Source organism: Pongo pygmaeus, chromosome 2 (assembly GCF_028885625.2).
Source record: "Pongo pygmaeus isolate AG05252 chromosome 2, NHGRI_mPonPyg2-v2.0_pri, whole genome shotgun sequence".
NCBI lineage: Eukaryota > Metazoa > Chordata > Mammalia > Primates > Hominidae > Pongo > Pongo pygmaeus.
In genome coordinates this window covers 129,612,997-129,635,850 of record NC_085930.1, presented here as the reverse complement: position 1 = coordinate 129,635,850, position 22,854 = coordinate 129,612,997, and the positions used below count along the sequence as shown (strand labels likewise).

At 37.5% G+C, this 22,854-nt stretch overlaps 1 protein-coding gene across 12 annotated transcripts in view; it reads right to left on the bottom strand.

Moving 5' to 3' along the window:
• The window catches only part of THRB (thyroid hormone receptor beta), a 371,664-nt gene that overhangs the window by 140,873 nt on the left and 207,937 nt on the right, over positions 1-22,854 (bottom strand). For 2 of the 12 annotated variants that reach the window (XM_063662110.1, XM_063662109.1), the window contains one exon: positions 21,415-21,465. The exons of the other annotated variants lie outside the window; for them this stretch is intronic. The gene's annotated coding sequence lies outside the window, so the exon portion shown is untranslated. The remainder of the gene's footprint in view (positions 1-21,414; positions 21,466-22,854) is intronic. 12 annotated transcript variants of the gene reach the window in all.

Sequence of the window (22,854 nt, the reverse complement as noted above, 5' to 3'; positions counted from 1 at the left end):
GAGCAAAAACGTTCATGCAAAAGTGGAACCATGGACACTATTAGTGCTCAGACACAAAGCTGACAGAAGCAGAAATGAACATGTTCTTAACAGTGTATGTGTATGCTGCTTTGACGAGAGAGGAACACACTGCCTGAAGACTCCTGGGAGCATTTGTTTTGAAGGGTCAGAAAGACTCCGGCTTTGAAAAGTAGAATTAACAGCCACTTTGGTCCAAGTTTTTCACAACAAAGCACTACAAAATGGGAATTAGCTCTGCTTACCTTTTTTTTTTTTTAAAGGAAAAAAGCTTAACTCCTAAAAGTTATTTCCCATATCAGAGACTAGAAGTTTGTTTGTTTGTTTTTAATATATTGGAAAGCCCTCAGCATTTAAAGGAAGTTCTATTTGTTTAAAGATAGGTACAAAGAAATTCAGTTATAGATTTAAGTGATTTGGTTTATTTCCATTAACAAGTCCTTGTTTTCATCTATACAAATAGATTAATTAAATGTGTGTGTGTGTGTGTGTGTATGTAAGTTTTAAAAACCAGCTTTATTGAGATATGATTCCCATATCATACAATTTACCCACAGAAAGTATACAGTTTAATGGTTCATGGTACATTCACAGAGTTGTGTGGTCATCACCACAGTCAATTTTAGATCCTTGCCACTAGACCACCAGGGAAGCTGACAACAGTCAATTTTAGAACAATCTCATCATCTTAAAAAGAAACCCCGTACCTTTCAGCTGTCACTCCCTTATCGCCTCAACCCTAAGCAACCACTAATCTACTTTCTGTCTCTATAGATTTGCCTATTTCATGTAAATGGAATTATATAATATTGTGGTCTTTTGTGTCTGGCAAGCTCTTATCTATATAATAATTTTGTCCAAATAGGAAAATACAGTTGTCAGGAGAGAAAATGAAGAAATGTTTTTTTCTGGGCACTCGGTGACTCACACTTTAGCTCTAGCTGACCAGTTTGTGTCTTACTAGCCAGGCAGCCCTTGCCATATCCAGCACTCTGGACTCATGAGCTGTGTGGCAGCACCAAGACTGTAGACATGACTCTCACCAGGAGGCAAGTAGGCTGGGGTTGCAGGGTGGATTTTGGACTGCAAGAATAAAAGGTAAGGTGGTCTTCAGGAAATAGTACAATTTCCATGCTGGAAAGCAATGTTTGCCCGTGAAGCTCCTGTTTATGAGATAGTAGTCATTTTATTCATTTACTCTTTCTCTGGCTTTCTCTTTATCATCATGTCAATTCCAGCTGCACATCGCTGGAGAAAAAGACACAGTCATACTGATGGGCTCCAGGTAGACATATGGCCACGAACTCAGGAGGGCACTAAATGCTCTCAGGCACTCACAGTTCTTCCCCAGGTCACTGGCTCTTCCATTCTCCTAGACAACTGTATCAAACTTCTCCTGTCTCCCCAGATCTCCAACAACTTCCCTCCAGTCTTAACTCTCAGCTATGTCCTGTCTTCCTATTTAACTGAGAACACAGAAGCAACTGGAAGATAATTCCCTACATTCTTAGGACCACATCTACTCTCGGACCAGGATCTATACCTACATATTCTGTTACCACAGATCAGACTTTACATCAAAATCACCCGGAGGGTTTGTTAAAACAGGTTGCTGGCCCCAACTCCAGAGTTTCTGAATCAGTAGGCCTGGGAAGAGCCTGAAAATTAGCATTTCTAGTAATTCCCAAGTGATGCCGATGCTGCTGGTCTGGGCCCACACCTTGTCCTATCTAAGCTCAATCTCTCTTCTTGTGCATGCGACCCCAAGCCCTCCCACTTAGAGAAATGTTCCAGAAATTCTCTTCTTTACCTCTTGCCTCATTACTTGGCCCTTCTTTACTTGGCCATCCTATCAACTGACAAACATGTTATTTCCTGAATCTTCAAAAATGCATCTCTCGGCCAGGCGCAGTGGCTCACGCCTGTAATCTCAGCACTTTAGGAGACCAAGGCAGGCGGATCACGAGGTCAAGAGATTGAGACCATCCTGGCCAACATGGTGAAACCCCGTCTACTAAAAATACAAAAATTAGCTGGGCGTGGTGGCACGCACCTGTAATCCCAGCTACTCAAGAGGCTGAGGCAGGAGAATCACTTGAACCCGGGAGGTGGAGGTTGCAGTGAGTGGAGATCGTGCCACTGCACTCCAGCCTGACAACACAGCGAGATTCCGTCTCAAAAAAAAAAACAAAAAACAAAAAACAACTCTCTAGACCCCACTGTACTCTTCAGCTTCCACTCCATTTCCCTGCTCCCCTTTAGAGCAAAGGAGTTGTCCTTACTCCCTGATTCCAATTTCTTTCCGGCCTTTTTCTCTTAAAGTCTCTCCAATCAGACTTAGTTCTCTCCCCACTCTTCAAAACTGTCCTAGTTAAGCCAACCCATGATGCTCATATTGCCAAATCCTATGCAATTCTTGGAACTCATTTTATTAGACCTATCAGCAACACTTGGTACAGCTAGTTGCTCACTACCTCTTCATATCTTCCTCCATTTACGCTCCAGGATGAGACACTTAGCTGATTTTTCTCACTGAACAATGCTTTTCAGACTTTTCTGGTTCTTTTCCATCCAGCCTTTAGAAGCTACAAGACTTACGCCTTGGATACCTTTTATTCTTTAATTCTCTATCTGTACTTACTCCCTTGGTGATCTCATTCTGTCTCATGGCTTTAGATATTATTCATAAGGTTATATTTCCCAAATATGTGTCTCTATAGACCCCAGACCTCTCCTTGAACTCTAGACTTGTATATCTAATTGTCTACTTTAATAAACTTGATATGTCCAAACTCGATTACAGAGCTTCCCCAGGCCTCCCTTAAAAGTCAAACAAACAAACTCGTTCCATCCTCCGTCTTCCTTAATCACTATAAATTATGATTCTAAATAATTCAGAATCAAAACATTCTTTCTACCTCCATCATTACTGTTATCATCTCTCACCTGGATTTTTATAATAACCTGGTCTTTCTGCTTTCATCTTTGTCCCCCAACATTTTATTCTCAACACAGCAGCCAGAGGTAGTCTTTTTAAAACATAAATTATGTCCCGTGACTCCACTGGGCAAATTATATGTCAGTTAATTTGATCCCTGGGTGCCAAACCCCACAATGGCTTTCCTATCACACCGGGGGTAAAAACCAAGTTCCCCATTCCCTCTGATTGTATCTTCAGCTGTTGTTCCTCACTCACTCCATTCCAGTCTTGCTGAAGTCCTTCTGTTCCTCAAACATATCAAGTGTTGCTCTCACCTCAGGACCTTTGAATGTGAGCTCTCTGCAAAGCTTCTCTCCCAGATATTGTCAGAGATCTTATACCAACACCTTCTTTAAGTCTTTGCCCAAATGTTACCTTTCAATAAGATTTTGCCTAATCACCCATTTAAATTACACCTCTCTTCCTAATCACCTTTCCAGTTTCTCTCCAGAGAGCTTTTCACCTTTGAATATACTTCTAATATACTGCCTATTTCCCCCTATTCCCTACTAGATGGTAAACACTATGAGGATGGGATTCTTTTATTTTTATTTTTTCTATTTTGTTAATTACTCTATCTCTAGAAACTACAATGGTGCTGGGCACACAGCAGATACTCAAAACATTTACGTGTAGAATTTGATTCTTGCAAATGTTCTTTCATCCAGTTTAGGTGGCTGGCTAAAACTGAACATGTCTTCTAGAGTATCTGGGCCCAGCATTGAAAGACAATAAATATTAGTATGACATAGAGGGGTAAACCATTCCATTTTTGGTTTTAAACATAATAGAAGAAGACATTATTCTTGAGCTTTTTTATGCCTTTCAGTCATTTATGTGCAACATTAAAATATTTTGCTACTTTTGGCATTCTTCCAATCCCAGCTTGCCTGCTGGACTGCTTCCAATTTTCTTTTCTCTCCTTTCCTGTTCTTTTTCACCCAACAGCTGCCACGTACTGAATGTGTATGCCAGACTCTTTATACACATTATCTTATTTAATCCTTACAAAACCACTGTGAATTAGGGAGCATTATCTCTGTTTACGAAATGAGGAGACAATTGCACAGAGAGGTAAAGTGGCTTGCTCAAGATCACATAGTTAACAAGAACTTGAAACAGAATGTGTCAGATCCTAAAGTCCATGCTTTTAAAATTATATTATGATGTCACCAATATACATAATATATCTTCACCAATATGCATAATATATCTTATATGTCCAATTTCCTAGCATTTAAATTTTGGCTTTTCACCCTCAATTATTTTTGGAGATTACACTGGAAATGACTTAATGACACACTAGATAGTAAACTTCATGTGGATTGGGGTTACAGGCCTTTTTTTTTTTTTGCTGGCATTCCTTCCATACCAGCACCATGGCCTAGACAGAGTGGGCACTCAATAAACATTTATAGAATAGATACTTGCTGACTTAAATATAGACATAGATAATTATACTAGTAAATAGCTTGTTTTTAGAACATATCTTTCATTCATAGATTAAAGATGACCTCTGGAAGCTTTAAAGAAGTAACTTTGTTGAAAAGCAAGGGTTTTAAAAGTATTAATGGACAGTTGATACTACATGTACTAAGTACACAAGTCCTATGTCATCATCCAAAGTGATGTCTTAGTTCTTAGAGTTTTGGAGGCACTGTACTGAGGAAAGATGAAAAAATGATGTTTTTGTTTCTGCTTGGCATTGGCAGAACACATTTATGTCTTACTGACATTAACATCCATTGGCCAAATTACCTGTCAGTTCATTTAATCCCTGGGCACCAAACCCTGCAATGCTTTCTTATCACACTCAGGGTAAAAACCAAATTCCCCATTCCCCCTGACTGCATCTCTGGCTGTTTTTCCTCACTTGCTCCATTCTAGTCTCACAGACCTCCTTCTTTTCCTCAAATATATCAGTGTTTCTTGTGCCTCAGGACCTTTGAACATGAGCTCTCTGCAAACCTTCATTTTACATTTGAAGAAACTAGGGCCTTGAGAAGACAAATTTCTAAACGACACACAATAATTAGGGTCAGAGTTGAGTAGAGAACCCAGGACCCTTTGGTGCTTAAAAAAAAACTGTGTTTATTGTACCGCTTAAATTTTTTTTTTTTCCCTGAAAAGTTGTAGACAAAGTTTGGACATAAGGAATCAGCTTTACCCTGACACTTGGAAAAGCTTTCTTTATATGTCTTAAATTATCTCCTTGTTTTCCCAGCTGAAAATGCGTAAGCTAAATGAGATAATATATGAAAAATTACTTAGAACAGTGGTTGATACTGAGAAAACATTCATTAAACAGAACTATCATTATTACCAAGGTCATTTCACATTTTAAGTTATTCTTGTTCCAGGTAGATTAAAAACTTCAATTAATCAAAAAAAGAATAAGCCTGAAAATCAGTAAGTTTCAAATATTTGACACTTAGAGAACCCCCTAAAACAGCAATCTTGTTGCAAAAAAATAAAACTAGCCTCTGTGCTTTTAGTAGCAATATCCGAAAAGTCCACAAGAGGGCAGTCCTCCTCACAGCAGAGGGCACCAGAACTGTATGTGGGTGGAAGGGAATTGTGGGTGATGAGGTAAACTAATAATACCATCAATGGGAGCCATTATTAAGATACTTTTGAGTGATAAGGCATACTATGAAGAAAATAAAGCAGAGTAATTAGATAGAGAATGCCTCGAGGGGAAAGTTAATGGGAACATTAACTGAGCAGAGAACTGACCCTTGGATAAAAAAGGGTTAGCCATCAGTAGACTGGGGGGAAGAGTATGACATTGGAAAAAATAGGAGGGGCCAAATTGGACATGGTCTTGGTCTACCTGGGGGACAGAAAGAAGGGCAGTGAAACACAGTGAAAGAAAGTGAAGAAAGAGGTGAGGAGGGAACATTAGATCATGCAAGTAATGATGAGCTCCCAGGCCTTTCTGACCCTGGAGTTTGTTCACTGAATCACTATGCTACTTTGAACTCTGAAGAAAAAGCCAAAGGGCACTGATCAAGACAGTAAAAGTGGTACTTTTTGGAAATAATGAAAATAATTTAGGAAATGTCTCAGTGCTTCTCAATAAATAATTTATCAGAAATCACATGATTTTAGACCTTGAAATTATGAGGAAAAATTAGTAAGGGACATATATTTAAATTTATTCAAAATTTTATGTTCTAAGTCTAATCAGGTGCAGGATTTCTCTTTATCTACTTATATGGTACTGTAAATAATCAAGGTTTATAATGATGTCCATTAAATTATTTTGCTAAGGCAAAGAATACTTATCTTAGAAATGTCTTCATTAAAAACTATTACTAACATATTTTAAAGGAAATACCTCCTAAGATTTATATAGAAGGATGTTCATTCCAGCATTAATGTTAATAAAAATTATAAATAGCATAAATGTCCAATCGTAGATTATTTGAATATATTAATTTGCTTCAAAATTATTAAAATATCATTTCAAAGAATATGTAAGGCTACGTTACATACTCACACGGTACTGTTAGAGGAAAGACAAGCAACAAAATAAAAACGATATATGAAGTTTGAACCCAATTTTTAAGAACTATGCATACATAAGCTAATTAGTATAAGAATATCAAAAATAATATGAGAATGAATGTCTGTATTTTCTTTATAATACTTTTTTGTATTAAAATTTCTGCAAAGAATGCATCTATTTCACAGTCATAATAATGAAATTAAATATTTGGCATTGAAATTTTAATCTTCCCTAAACTTTCAAAATCTGTTTAGTGCTGTATTTTGTATAGAAATTGATAAGGTTTTTAAGATGACAGGGAGAAAAGATAATTTTGTAGAGTGAAGTTAGATCATAGAGTCTCTGCCCTCTTTTAACACTTAATGAATGAACAAAAACGTATATTAAAATAAAACAAGTCAAAACACAGTGTTGCCAGGAGCCACAAAACCAAGAAAGGAGTGTAATGCCATATCCTCATCTTAAAATGTTTTGGCTAAAGAGTAGGAATAGCTGGGCTGTGGCAGTGTGGTTCCAACTCCTCCACCTCTGAGACAATACTGAGGAAAGAAAGGGAGTGGGCCGAATCCAAAGAATCTCTAATGATGACTTTAGACTTGGGAAGAAATGATCTGAGGGTAGTGAAGAGGCAGGCTTGGAAAAAGTCAAGAAAAACACCTTAGAAAACAGGAGCTCTTGTGTACAGTCATGAAACCTTGGCAGAGGCAGGGCTCTGACCCAAATTGGTGAAAGAGCTGAAGCCCACAGCCACAGGATCCACTGCAGCTGATGGAAGGGACTCCGGTTTGGCACATCGAATGGGATTTAAAGAGGGAGCCAGCCAAGCCCAGGTCTCCAGCAAAGGCAACACACTGATGTTGGAAGCTAATACTCAGTCCACAAAATGTACTCAGTGAGGAAGATGAAGGATTTTGAGATGACATGGAGAAAATGCCAATAAAATTTCACCCATACTCTAGTAGAGTGAAAAAATCTGGACAGACCTTCCGTATTAAACATAAATAAGATGAAAAGATATAGCATGAACCTATGGATGGAGGAGAGAGAGGAAGACAGAAGAGGAGGACAGGAGGAGGAAGGGAGGGAGGAGAGAGGTGGAGGAGAGAGAGAGAAAAAGAGAGAAGAAATAGAATAGCTCCATCTATAAAGAAAACATAACCCAAGAAAAATAAGTTTCCCCTGAATACTTAATTAAATAAAATAAGATGAAAAGAAGATTATAAAAGAACAGAATAAGATGAAAAGGGATGAAAAGGGGGGACAGAACGACAGAAACAAACTGAGAACCAAAATGCCATAGTTACAGAAATAAAACTATTGAAATAGTGAGGAATATAAAGCTAACATAATGACAAGAAGAAAATTTCATAAAATAGTCAGTGAAGAGGAAAATGACAGAATTCGTAGCAGTTACATAAGTGGGTAGAGGTGGAGAACCAAGACAATAGAACATAAGGATTAGTGTTTCTAGAGATGAGAAATATAATAGAAAATGTATGTAAAGGTATAATGTTAGAAACTTTTCCTGAAAAAAAAAAAAGACTTGAATCTGCAGATCAAAAAAACTACAGTGTTCCAGGATAAAGAGTGATAAAGAATGACTGACCACTGACAAAAATTCTCTGCTGCACCAAAATTTAGTCAGCCTCCTGAAGCCTCTCCTGGGCTCATCTATGCACTTCCTTGTAAAATCCAGTTTTAGCAAAGAACCCTGCTAAGTCAGTTTAACCAGAACCCCTTGTCCTTAATATCTGATCACCGTTGATATTTGATCAGGTTCCTCATCCTCCACCAACCCTCAGGTCATGTCTAACACTCTAGCCTGTCTTCAAAAGAATCCTGGTAGGTTGGTTTAGCCAGAATCTCCTGTACACTTGATGTTTCCTCTTAGTAATTTTCATCCACTGACCACACTCTGCCCCTTGACTATAAATTCCCACTTGTCCACGCTGCATTTGGGGTTGAGCCCAATCTCTGTCCCTGACTGCAACACCCCATGCTGTGGTCCCAGTACCCATCCCAATGGTCCTGAAGAAAGTCTTCCTTATCATGAATTAAGAAACATCATTGAGTAACATTTCCTCAACACCATTAGCCCTATCCTAGATAAATTATGAATTTCAGGGTCAAGAAAATAATTCTTTAGTCAATTAGGCACACAAAGAAAGTTCTCTATAAAGGCAATACTTTTGTTCAGCCTATGATGAACATTCAACCCCAAAGACAATGAGACAAATATCTACAAAATTCTGAAATAAAGTGAATGGACACAGCCAACATCATCGAGATTATAAAAGACATGCATTCTCAAAAATGGAGGAACTTAGGAAATTAAGGCACCCCTCAGTGATTCTTGAAAAAACAGCCAAACAAACAAAAAAAACTGGACAGTGAAATCCAGTAGTGAGCATCACCTATTTACCTATAGAATATGACTAAACAATTGGTGAAATTAGAATGCAAATGTTGTAAACCCTGACAAAATAAAAATAATGCAATATAACAAAAGCTGGAAGATAGTGCAGCGAGGTGGGAAGAAATGAGATCCTTTAAAAAATTGCTGTAGTTAATTAATATTGTTTCAAGTTGAAACAATAGATTAAAAAAGACCTCATTTAGAAAAATCTTTTAATTTTATGGGGATTTTGAAACTTAACATCCCTTGGGTGAAGTACATTTAACTGAAATTCAGCAATTTCTTCAATTTCCTTTTAGTTTTTCTCCTGATAAATTCAAATAAAATTAAACACATTTTAAAATGGCATTTATAATGTGATCCTATATTTATAAAACTATTTCTATTTACCCATCCTTCCTTTCTCCTTGTTTTCTCCTATTTTGTACATATGAATGGATAAGTAATCTAGAAAGAATGTTCTTCAAATGTTTGCGCCTGTTATTTCTGGGTGTTAAAGCTTTGAGTTATTTTCTGCTTTATTTCTTATATTTTATGTTATATTTAAATTTTAACAGGAAGTGCTACATTCTGTTATATAAATAATTAAACAATATACATTATTATATTTTATAAAAGTGACATCTTAAAAATGAAAAGAAAATAGAAAATTTCTTACATACTTTTAGCACTGGCATTATTAATGTAAATTCCCCTTCTGGGTAGGCACCATTAAGCCATCCAGACAACATGGCCCATGTCCTCAGGGTATTATATAGTTTGTCACAGTGACCTAGTCCCACAGATGGACATGGAATTATGGCAATATCAACATATTGCTTTATGACCAACATATTGCTTCAGTCATTTTACCACAATTACAAAATGTTGCCTTCTTTCTAAGAAATGTCAATTTGATTAAAGTCACAGAAACATAATACAAATGGGAGAAGGATTAAGGTTTTAATGATTTACTAATGTTATCTCAGGAAATAAGGGCAGACATTCCCATAGGCTTATTAAAATGGATACACCACACACACACACACACACACACGTGTTATCTTTGCTCTGTTGTCCAGGCTGGAGTGCAGTGACACCATCATAGCTCATCATAGCTCACACACACACACACACACACACACATTTAAGTTATCTTTGCTCTGTTGTCCAGGCTGGAGTGCAGTGACACCATCATAGCTCATCATAGCTCACACACACACACACACACACACACATTTAAGTTATCTTTGCTCTGTTGTCCAGGCTGGAGTGCAGTGACACCATCATAGCTCATCATAGCTCACATACACACACACACACACACACACACACACACATTTAAGTTATCTTCGCTGTGTTGTCCAGGCTGGAGTGCAGTGACACCCATCATATCTCACTATGGCCTCAACCTCCTGGGCTCAAGTGATGCTCCTGCTTCAGCCTCCCAAGTAGCTGGGACTATAGGTGTGTGCCACTACACCTGGATAATTTTTAATTTTTTTTTTTTTTTTGTAGAGACAGAATCTCACCATGTTGCCTCAGTTGGTCTCAAACTCCTGGACTCAATCAATCCTCCCACCTCAGCCTCCCAAAGTGCTGGGATTACAGGCATGAGCCACAGTACCCAGCCTTAAGTTATTTCTGATTAAGGGTAATGGCATCAGCTTCTGGGTTCCATCACTATTTTATTCACCTTGACAAGCATTTTGAGCAAGGAGATGCCCACTTTATCAGTAAGAAATTAAGTGTAATTTTTAAATTTTGACATGTACCTTTATAATTTATGCAAAAAGAATTTTGGTCCTTCCTTCTTTGGCTTTTTCTGAATTGTTTTCTCACAAAACTCTTAGCTTTTTTTTGCACCATCTAATGTATTTGAGCATCAAAAATTAAACTATGCTATTTATCGTTTTACAAATAGGTAGTGTTTACTCAGATTGGGAAATAAACTTTTTTTAATGTGGTCACAGTGATCAGAATTTTATATTTTGAAAACATAAAAGCTAAAAGATGGTTCTATGCAAAATAAATTTTAAAAACTGCAACTCTAAGGCAGTATTGCATCTTTCTTTTTAATAATTGGTCTTGCTTCACATCTTTGAAAAGCAAACAGGCCATTAAAGGCACGCATGATGTGTTAGACACTTAACCAGGTTTACTACTGGACAGGGTGCAATTTTATTAATCTTTAAACACATTTTAATGAGCTATGGGTATAGTTTGTACTACTAAACTACCATGAATTGCTCACTCCCTGACTCACTTTAAAAATGAAAAACAGGTGTCAGGTCAGAGATGAGCTGGAAATCCCATTTAATTATCAAAATAACAAGAATGAAAAGAGATCCATGTTGCCATTTAATCAAGTGAGCCTGCAGCTTAGGTGCTAACATTATGAGCACCTATCTATAATGCCATTACTCAGACTGGCTAGAAATTAGATAGGTCCCAGCCCTTGCAGCTGGAGCTTAAGAGAAGCATTGTTGGCATCCATGCAATTCTTGCAAGGGTCTTGAAAAGACAGCTAACGAGGGTCAGTTCATCAGGTCATGGAGATTTAAATCAGACAGTGTCCTGGAAATTTACAGGCCTGGGAGTGGGCAGAGTGAATTCTAGCCTAACTTCTGCTCCCAATCAGCCAGGGGCTCTTGGGAAAATCCTTTTGCCCTTTGGATCTTTTTGTAAAGTGGAGTGGCTTGACTAGTTTATTTCTAAAGCTCTTACCTTCTGTAACATTTCTTGTTAATTAAAAAGAATTGAGTTTTCATCTAATCTCACACAGAAATGTTTAGGATTCTGCCTATTTAGTGACCCCTGACAAGGTTCATTACAATGATGCAAGGGTGTGAAAGGCTCCCCCCCTTTCCACAATACCTTCTCCCTTGGATGCGCTGGTCTAACAAATTTTTCCTTTAGAGATAACATCCAAACCATAGCCCTCCCTAGGCATGTGAGGATAACTTGTCACTATTTTCTCAGACAAAATTTTTTACTGGATATTTTCGTTGAGTATAGAAAGGCAGTAAAAAAGTTCTATATACCAAGAGGATATTTAGTGCTGGAACCAAAGTGTCATTCCTTCTTTTTTTATTCTTACAAAATCAAACAACCATTTGTTTTTAAACCAGGGCATTTTATTCCTGAAACTGTATGCATGCAGCTTATGAAAATACTAAACAATCAGAACTTGCTCTTTTTTCTCTATTCTATCTCTCAGGATCAGCAGCTCAAAAAAAAAAAAAAAAAAAAACAGGGGAAAGAGACTAATGAAGATAAGACTTGGACCTTTCTAGAATGTCCGTTCCTGAGTGTGGCTAAACTTGTAAAGCAAATGGCTGTGGGAACCAATGCTGTGGTGTGAGGTTTCTACAGGGCTTTTGCAGGGCAAAGAGAGGGCTTCTCTGATATCCTTTAAAACGAAGCACTCTGAACTTGATCAGGGATGAACAGAATATTTCTATTATTTTTTTTTTCCTGTTAGAGGATCTCATTAGAAGAAAATACACCCACCTGGGCCCTCTTTGAATTCCAAGAAGCTCCTATTCTTACCAGAATTAGAATGTAATAACATTTTAGCTTAAAAGCTTGTCCTAGCTATTCCTCATAGCCTAATTTCTTAATCAAGTATACACTGTATGTCTCAGTATACACTACATGTACTATTACAATAGAATTTTTTTCTTGAGAAAATTTAATTTAATTTAATAATTAATTTAACAGTAGAGTACAGGTATGTAAGCTCTAGGGAACTTTGTTTCCCAATAGGGGATAGAAGGGAAAATATTTATCACATGGTAAATGATGTAGAGAAAAGGATACAGGTCCTAAGTTAATATTTGATTATTAGCTATTATGATTATGATGGTCTTGGGATTATTATGTTTAGAAGATAATGGCTACTTATTAATAATTTAGCTCCATAATCTTTGGATAGGATTGCAGACAATTAAAAATTTTCCTATAGTCTGGGCACAGGGCTCATGCCTATAATTCCAACACTTTGGGATGCCACAGCAGGAGGATCGCTTGAGCCCAGGAGTTCAAGACCAGCCTGGGCAACACAGCGAGATCTCTTCTCTACAAATAGTAATTTTAAAAATTAGCCAGATGTGGTGGCCCGCACCTGTGGTCCCAGCTGCTCTCAAGGCTGAGGTGGGAGTATCATTTGAGCCCGGGAGGTTGAGGCAACAGTGAGTAGTGATCGCACCACTGCACTCTAGCCTGGGTGACAGAGCAAGACTCTCTCTCAAAACAACAACAACAAAAACAAACAAACAAACAAAAAACCAACCAAAAACCCTCTCAAAGCCCCCCAGAAAACCAAATAAAATTTCCCTATATACCATGTTTGTTAAGTGCCTACAGGATTTTGTCTTAGTTCTGAAAAACATTGCCAATAATTTGTAATGCACTCACGTGTTCCCCTCACTTAAAGGATAATGATACTACCTTACCCTTATTTGGGGGTACATCTTTTCCCCGGCAAGGAATTTTTGCTCATTGACTCACACTTTTCTCAAAACCATAGCATGTAAGTCAAGACAAGAGGACAAAACTAATTCATTTCTGGTAGGATTAGGTCACAATTACACTAATTTCTTTTTTGACATCATATTTCACCTAGCTGTAGTCACTTTTGTTGTGACCATGTAAATCATTTCAGATCCCTAGCACTAAGCAATTTCCTTTTCAAATTTCAAATATTCATTCACAGGATTATTTTACTGTCCCTATGGTCTTTCCCCCTTTTAAAGTTCATTGACCCTTCACCTATTTTTAGAACCTCTGGATCCAAAATAGCAAAGAAAATTAAATATTCAGTTTGTTTAAAAACAAATATCAGTACTAAGTACTTGTTGGTTTTGACTCAGAGTTTCAGATACCTCAGTATATGACATCATCACCTGGAGCTCCCTTACCCAAATTCTGTTTACAATGGAAGAACCCGTGTGAAGCATTCAAATGTACACCTGCTTTTTCTAATAGAAAGAATGTAACAGGTTGCTCTGAATTAAACACACACACACACCCCCACACACACCACAACTCAACTCTTTCTATCCATGACCTGCCAACAATAATTTTAGTATTTGCAGGAGGCTGTTAACTTGCAAATCTTTCATTTATTTAAGAAATACTGAGTAGCTACGATGTGTCAGGCACTCTGGCACACCTTTAAGTGCTTGGGGGTAATTCAGTGGACAACATAGATTTCCCTGCTTCATGGAGCTTACATTCTAACAGGTGTCCATTTAGAAATCTCTCCAATAAGATTAAAGTGGAATATGACATTAATTAACATCTCTTATCATCTACCACACGGTTATGGTTATAATTGAATAATTAGAATAAATTGTGCCTGTCAGAAAGAGTGGTCCCTGCTCCACAACAAAATGAGAAGAAAAAGGGCAATGATATATATGCACGTAATTCCTTAGCTTTAATCTCAAAATCCTAAAGCTTCTGAAGACAGAAAGCTTTTTCATAACTTAGTTGGTGGCAGAAGCTAACCTGATTTCATATGAGTGTTCCATAGTCTTTATTCATCCAACTTAGTGTAAATATTTGTATGCTTCACTGCAGAAATATTAATGTGTTTGCAATGGGGCGTTCCCCCAGATGTCACTGGGGTAGAGTTCTACCCACTGCAGTAGAGCACAATACTATCTTCCTGAACACCCCCACCCCTCAAAAACCCAAGCAAACAAAACTGAATTATTTCTGGCAAGGATTTTGGATAAGGAACTATGGCCTGTATATATGTATCTTTTTGAATCTACCAACCATATTTTCTCAGAAAGGCCTATCCTTTATTTTTCTTGCTTTGGGGGTAGGAAAATATTATTTCTTTATGTTGTGATAGCATAAAGTAAATATTGGTTTGTTCTGTTTTCAGATAGCTTTATTTGGCAAAATAGAAAGATTGGCAATCCTCTATTTTTTTTTAACATTATGCTCACCTGTGAAATGTGAAACTCAGGCGATACTGACCTGATCTAACAAACTTGTTGCTTAGACATTCATATTCTAGACATCTGCCCTACTATTTATACTTCTTTACATTGATCCACTTAAAAAACTGAACTATTATATCACTACCATAAATGAAAAGCCTGTATCACTTGCCATGAATAGCATCTGATGGCACTTACACAGGCCTAATAATGGCATATACTATATTGAAATACCGTTTATATGGACTTAAATTATAGAATGTTCAGAACAAAAAACAAGAAATAAGCAATTAGGGTTACCTAGGGAAGCAAAATAGTGCTATTTTGAAGATCCTATAGATTCATTTGTGTTCTCTTTCTCTGTGGGTTATATGCATGCATAGTATTATCAAATATTAAAAAATTATCTCAAGAAGCCAGGAATGAGCATGTGTCTAAATACTTTTTATAGCCTTTGTAATGAACAATTTCGGTGACTTTCACTCCTTTCCATTTTCTTTTCCTTCTTTCCCTTCTCTCTTTCTTGTCTATTTCTTTTTTTAAATTATCATAATCAAAAGTAATTATACCTTATATATGACATACAAAGCAGCTCAATTTCACAGGTGTCTGCCTAGAAAAAGTGAAGGAAAGATTCATCTTATTTGGCTCACTACCTCAGTGTGGCATTGTTGCTTTCCCAGTTGGTGGTTGTTGGTTAATTAAATTTTAAAAAACACTGAGCCTAATAGAAAACTTTACTTCCAGCAAAGGTTTCACTTACATATCACATATATTATTTGCCTTTCTATTTATTTTCTATGAGAGAGACAGTTTTTTTATGTTGTGTTTTATGAGCTTTGTGTACTTATAAAATGTACAATATCTAAACTCTAAACTATGTGTATGTATGAGAATTTGTGCATCCATCTATTTTTCCTTATCTATCCATCTACTCATCAATTGAAGAGAAAAATGAGAAAGAGCAAAGAAGTAAGTAAGCTTAGTTCTCGATTTACATGGCAGCTTGTTGAAACAGGAACTTTGCATCTTGCGCTTTAAGAAAAGCATAAATATTTGTTTGGAAAAAGAATATGGAAAACAATATATAGCAGTCATTTTTAAATTCACACAAGGATAAATAAAATGTCTTATTTTCTTTGTGCAAAAAAGATTTATAGTCTTGGAAAACTAAAAATTCAATAAAAGTTTTTTTTTAAATGCTCTGTGCGTTTTCCCAAAGCATTAGTAACCACTTCTAAGTTTATGCAACATTAAAATTGCCACACCAATGGGTCCCACCTTCTTCATCTATTAAATGAAGTTGAAACGAATACTCTCTCAGGACATTCTGAACTTTCTTAAAAATTCTCTGCTTTGAGGGGCCAGCCTACAGTTAGGCACCTTTGTGGCTAATGTATCTGCTGTTTGAAAACTTTGACAGTTTTCTTCTAAGGGGAAGGGGTCAGGGGGAAAAAGCTGATGTTTGAGGCAATGGTTTGGAGAGCCATGTTTTGCCACCATCATCATGTCACTGTTTTGGGGGGCCATATTTCTGTTTCGTATTAGGCTCCAACATGAGCGAGATGAAAATGTGTATTTTTGTTTGGGTTTTTGAGAGCCATCCAACTCTGGTTTTTGCCGGCTTCTTTTCTGTCCCCTTCTTTGGACTTTATGAACTGACTGACAGGAGACAGTGAAATGCATTGGCTCTCAGTTCTTGGTGTACAGTTGAATCACTTGAGGACCTTAAAACACTACATGAAAGACTGGGCTATGCCCTTTGAGATTCTGATTCTACAGTTCAGCTTCACCTCCCCATAACCCTCTACATTTCAAATATGCCCCCTCCAGGTAACTCTGATATACTCCAGAGGCTGAATAACTACTGGATTTTCACACACCACAGGCTTTACTCATCTCCCAGATACTGAAATGTCCAGGGACTGCAAGAGAAGAAAGGAGTGTGGGAAAACTCCCTGCAGTCTTCTACTTTTTTTTACTAACCTCCTTTCCATGCTCTTATAGACAGCCTTCTGAGTTAAGCCATTATCATACTTGGAGACTCAAGACAAGTTTAAACATCTATTGTATATGACTATGCTAAGTAGTATTGTTTTTAGCAGTTGCTAAATCATTTCCCCAAAATATTGCCAGTTAGTGTATAATAATTGGTATTCACATTGTACAACTGGTTGACGAATGAACTTTTAGGTAACTCATCTGAGAGCATTCACCATTAGCTCTTAATAGTCAATTATTCAGTCATTCATTTACTAACTTAATCGTGAATGCATTCACCAAACATTTATTAAGCACTTTTCAATAGTGCCGTGATTATTAGCAGCCTGAGCTCAGAGATCAAAATTCCAGGGTTCAAATCCAGGTTGTATCATTTCTCAACATTTTTACCTTGAACAGAGTACCTAATTTTACAAATCTCCATTTTGTTATCTGCAAAAGGAATAATGATACAGCCTGCCTCATTGGTGAAGGTATGAGAAAATGAATTTGAAAACTCTTGGCCCAGTGCCTAGGACATGGTGACCATACAGACATGTTAGCCATTATTATTACTACAATGTGCAAGGCAGGGGACTAGGTCCGGAGGATGCAGTGATGGATATGATTACGTGATTTAAGACTGTAGAAGGGAGGAGGCAACACCAATGCTATCATAGACGTGGAGTAAGTGTGCAGAAAACACCTGGTGGACCCAGTGTCTGCTGGGAGTGGGTAGGGGAGGGAAAGTCGTATGTGCTCAGGGAAGCCTGAATGATACGATGTTGGAGCAAAGTGTTGAAGAAGGATTCGTAATCAACTACATTTTATAAAACATATTTACTCTTGTCTTTTATATGATTAAATGTATACCATTTATAAAAGTTATATGCAAACTTTAAAATAAAAAATATACTTAAAATATTTAAGTTTCCAGTAATGATTTTGGAGGAGGGGTATAAGTTCTAAATTCCATGACTTTCAAAGGCAGAAGGGAAAGAAAATATCTTACGCTGGTAACAATCGTAGCTGTCAACGTTGCCATAGAAGAGATTCCTGTGTCAGGGTTGGAAGTTGGTCTGGAACAGTGGTTCTCAATTTTGCAATTTTGGGAAGGGAGCAATTTTGCACCTTCCATCCCACCCCAGGGTTCATTTGGCAATGTCTGGAGATATTTTTTATTGTCATGACTGAGGAGCGGGTGCCACGGGCATCTAGTGCGTAGAGGCTAGGGATGCTGCTAAACATCCTACAATACACAGGACGCTCTTTCACAGCAGAGAATCATCTGGTTCAAAATGTCAATAATGCCAATCTAAATCAGTAATATTCAAAATATAGTGTACATCAGAATCACTTGGAGAGCTTGCAGAAACCCACGTTTCTGAGTCCCACCCCCAGAATTTTTGATTCAGTGAGTCTGGAGCAAACCCAAGAATTTGCATCTCTAACAAGTTCCCCGGTGATGCTGATGCTGCTGGTTGGGATCCCATTCTGAGAATGACTGGTCTATATAACTATATATTCCCTCTCAAATCTAAAATCTATGATTTATGTGAGTTTTTTCATCTATACAAGATTTTGGGTGAAAAGTTACCAAAGTTATATTTATGTCATTTACCAACAAAGGTTATTCAGTGAGTTCTAGAAATATGTAGAATTAAGCTAGTTATAAAGTTACCCCAAATTTCAGCTGCTGCCTTCTGGATGCCTTCCCTCAATAGCTTTCCTGGCCAAAAGTCATGTTACATATAAGTATGAGGTATAAAGAATTACTGGCAGTCTCTAAGATTCAAGCTTCTTACAATAAATCAGCCCTTTGACATTTACCAAATAATTGATGCTCTCAATTAAGGGGTGACATCATTAATACTGCATTCACCTGCAATAATTATGGTATGATATTTGCCCCATGCATGGACACAGTTTCATTATGCTTGGTTTTTCCTCCAAATAGGCAGAAGTCTAGTTCTATTCTTCTAATCTGATGAAGGGCTTGGGGATTCAAGGTGGGTTAAAGAAATCCATAATGATGTTAGAACACAGAAGATATGCAGAAAAATTAAAGGGAACTGAACTACAGATTACACAACAGAAAGATTTGTAATGCCTCACAAGTACATTTGTTCACTCTCTCACTAATTATGATTTATTTGATAAAATATATGAAGTATATAAAAGCCATAATGATGTCTGGCTAATTTCCATTTTCAGGACTGGCAGAAGCAGGCATAAAGTATGCTATAAAGAAACTGGAAAAGAAATGAGAAATAATTTGAACAGTGTTAAAATTGGTAAGACTTGCTGAGAAGTTATGTAACATATTAAAAATCAGGCAGATTTTGTTCTATTTGTGTGGTCTGCAAATGCCTGGCCCAAAAGCAGGGGTATAGAATATTTGACCTCTATAGCTCTGTTCAGCATCTCCAGGAAAAACCTATTTTTGATTCTGAATAGAAAGCGTAATATTATCATTTATACAAAATGATGACAGATTTTTCACTTACAAAGAACCTAGGATTATAGAAAATAAAGACATATCACAACCCTCTATTTAAATTGCAACATTTGAGACAACAAGATAAAAAAAATTACTCATCACATGGTATTGAAATTATCTTTCTACTTCTAACTGTTTCCAGAATTTTAACTTCTTGTGGGCAAGAACTTTGTCTCAAAATGCCTATAATTCCAGTAAGCAGCACAGTACCCAATGTGGCAGCTGCTCAGAACTGCTCACTGATGAATATGCACCATTCATTCCTTATATTTATATTACATTTATTTGTTTATTATTTATTTTTAGATACAGGGTCTCACTCTGGGTCCAGGCTGGAGTGCAGTGGCACTATGTTAGCTCACTGCAGCCTCGAACTCCTGGGCTCAAGTGATCCTTCCCCCTCAGCCTCCTAAGTAGTTAGGACTACCGGTGCATACTACCATGTCCAGTTAGTTTTTAAATGTTTCATAGAGATGGGGCCTCACTACATTGCCTAGGCTGGTCTTGAACTCCTGGCTTCAAGTAATCCTCTTGTTTTGGCCTCCCAAAGTGCTGGAATTACAGGTATGAACCTCTCTGCCTGGCTTACATTTTAATTTTCAACTTTCAAAGAACATAATTTGATTGGTACCTTGATTCCAAAAATGGAGAACTGGAACTATTTACAATAGAAAACGTGAACATGTTTGCTTGCCCAAGAGAAAAATAAAAACATCTAATACTGAAAAACACCTGGAAAGTTCATGAGAGAGAAGTGAATCAGTGAAAGAAGCTATGGTTTTTGCAGTCATTCTCGGGCGCTCTCTCCTCAAGCATTGCAATGAGTTCGTTTTCCTTTTTTTTCTTTCTTTTTTTTTTTTTTTGAGATGGAGTCTCGTTCTGTCGCCCAGGCTGGAGGTGCAGTGGTGCAATCTCAGCTCACTGCAAGCTCTGCCTCCCAGGTTCACACCATTCTCCTGCCTCAGCCTCCCGAGTAGCTGGGACTACAGGCACCCGCCACCACGCCCAGCTAATTTTTTTGTATTTTTTTTAGTAGAGACGGGGTTTCACTGTGTTAGCCAGGATGGTCTTGACCTCCTGACTTTGTGATCCACCTGCCTCGGCCTCCCAAAGTGCTGGGATTACAGGCGTGAGTGAGCCACTGCGCCCGGCCAAATGCAATGAGTTCTTGTGCTACTTTTAGATCACTTCAAAACTTTGTATTTCATCCTCACATTGCCTTGTAAGACAGTAATTATAATACTGAAAAATTCCTTTTTAAACCTTATTACTCTCCCTTACTTATCTCCTGGTAGGCTTCAAGTACGAGGAGTTCTTAATCTGTGATCCATGGACCATGGTCCCCAAAGGTCTAGGGATAAAGCTCTGCTTCAGTAGAATTAGTTTCCTTTGTTATGTATTTTATCTTACACATTTAAAAGAATTATTCTGCGAAGGGGTCCATAGACTTCACCAGATAGTTAACAGGGTCCAGCGCACAAAAATGGTTACAAACACTTGGCTGCCTTAGCTCAAAGATAATTATTTATTATCTTTCCCTCATAAGCTATATAACCAATTTCTGATGCCATATTAATCTTATTTTCTTCCAGGAAGACTGACCATTTAAACCTAACTACCTGGTAACGTCCTATGTCTCAAATTTAACTAAAATGCCCAAGAAAACAGTGCTTCTGCTATCATATAAACAATTGCTAAATTATTACCTATTCTTAACCTAGAGTAAAAGTGATTTTGCATTACATTGATTATTAAGGTTAGAGTCTTTTTAGTACTTTATAATGTTCACTTGGAGGGTTATGCCTTGTTATAGGCTAAATATTTGTGTCTTCCTCTGCCCAAATCCACATGTTGAAGCACTAACCCCCAATGTGATGGTATTTGGAGGTTGGGCCTCTGGGCGGTAGTTGGGTTAGATTAGGTCTGAGGGTGGGACCTTTATGATGGGATTAGTGCCCTTATGTGAAGATGAAGATGGAGAGATTTTGCTCTTCATACACATGCACCAAGGAAAGACCACGTGAAGGCATAAAGAGAAGACAACCATCTGCAAACCAGGAAGTGGGCCCTTACCAGACAGTGAATCTGCTGATATCTTCACCTTGGACACCCAAGCCTCAAGAACTGTGAGAAACAAATGTTTGGTGTATAAGCAACGTAATCTATGATATTTTGTTACAGCAGCCTGAACTATGACATACCTCTTCCCATTTATAAGCCTTTATTGGCAAAACAGCTTCAACAATACCAACATGCTTTCATAAAACAATAACTTTCTAAGGAAAGCATTATATTTTTTTTACTCTTTTTAGCTTGGTTCAAGAAGATATTTACAGTTGTGAAGAAAGAAAGAAATCCCAGACATGCTCCATTTCTTCACTGCTCAACCCTGTCACCATCATTGGCTAAGTGGCAAGGGAGGAATTTTGTACACAAGAGACTTAATGCATATGGTTTAAGATTTCAGCCTCAACTGTTAGGTTCTTCTCCAAACATCTCAAAAATCTGCATTTGGACCAACAGCTAGATGGCTTGTAGATATAGCTGAAGAATGTTGATCCACTCTTAGGCTGAGGACACTCAATTCAAGCTCGACACATTTCACTAGCAGCTTTGTTTATTCATGTTGAAACTCAGTTTCAAAGCCCAATAACCATAGTATGACTAGATAAAATAGAAATTTTATGTCAAAGTTTTCTCATTGCAACATCTCCTTCTATGAAAACACCATTTTTTTATACCTTTCTTTACCTTTATTTCTCTGAGGAGCAAGCATGAGGCAATGAGAACGGCATGTGCTACATTTTCTCACTGTTAGCCTGGGTGGGATGGGGTTCCAAGAGGAACACGGGAGTGGGGCTTAAAATGACCCTTCTTTTAAGTTAGATGTGCTCATGTAACGTAAGAAGTTGAAGATCAAGTTAGACAGAAGTTGAAGTTGGGTAAATTCCAAGGAATAAAATTTAACATTCACAGATAAGTACTCAAGCAACCTTTTGAAGGCCCCAAAGCTCGTGGAAATCCAGGCTTTTGGAGAGTTTCAGAATATCTACCACAACTTGCAGACCCAATGCAGTGGGTTCTACATAGGTATCTTACACGTTTCCTTTTCATATTCTTTCCTTTGCCACCGAATAACTCTGTTCATCCCCTACCCAGTGCCTTCAGCTTTACCCACTCTCCTTTAAGCAGATCTAAGACCTGCACATTTACCTTAAAAATCAGATTCCTAGGGCTACAAGGACTTAAAAGACTTCAATTTAGGTCTGGATTGATCAAAAACAGAAAAAGAAGCTGCAGTTGGACTGTATGTTTGTCACAGTATTTTTATGTGCATTATTTTATTTAAACTTTCATTCATTTTATGAGCAATGTAGGCCAAGAGTGGCTTTCCCAGCCTAGAGAAGAAGAAAATCAGTTCTAGTGAAGCATAACTTGTATGAGGCCACTGTTCTTTAGTTTGTAAGTGAGATGAGAGTTGTTCTGGGATTCTGATATCCTGAAAAATGCTCT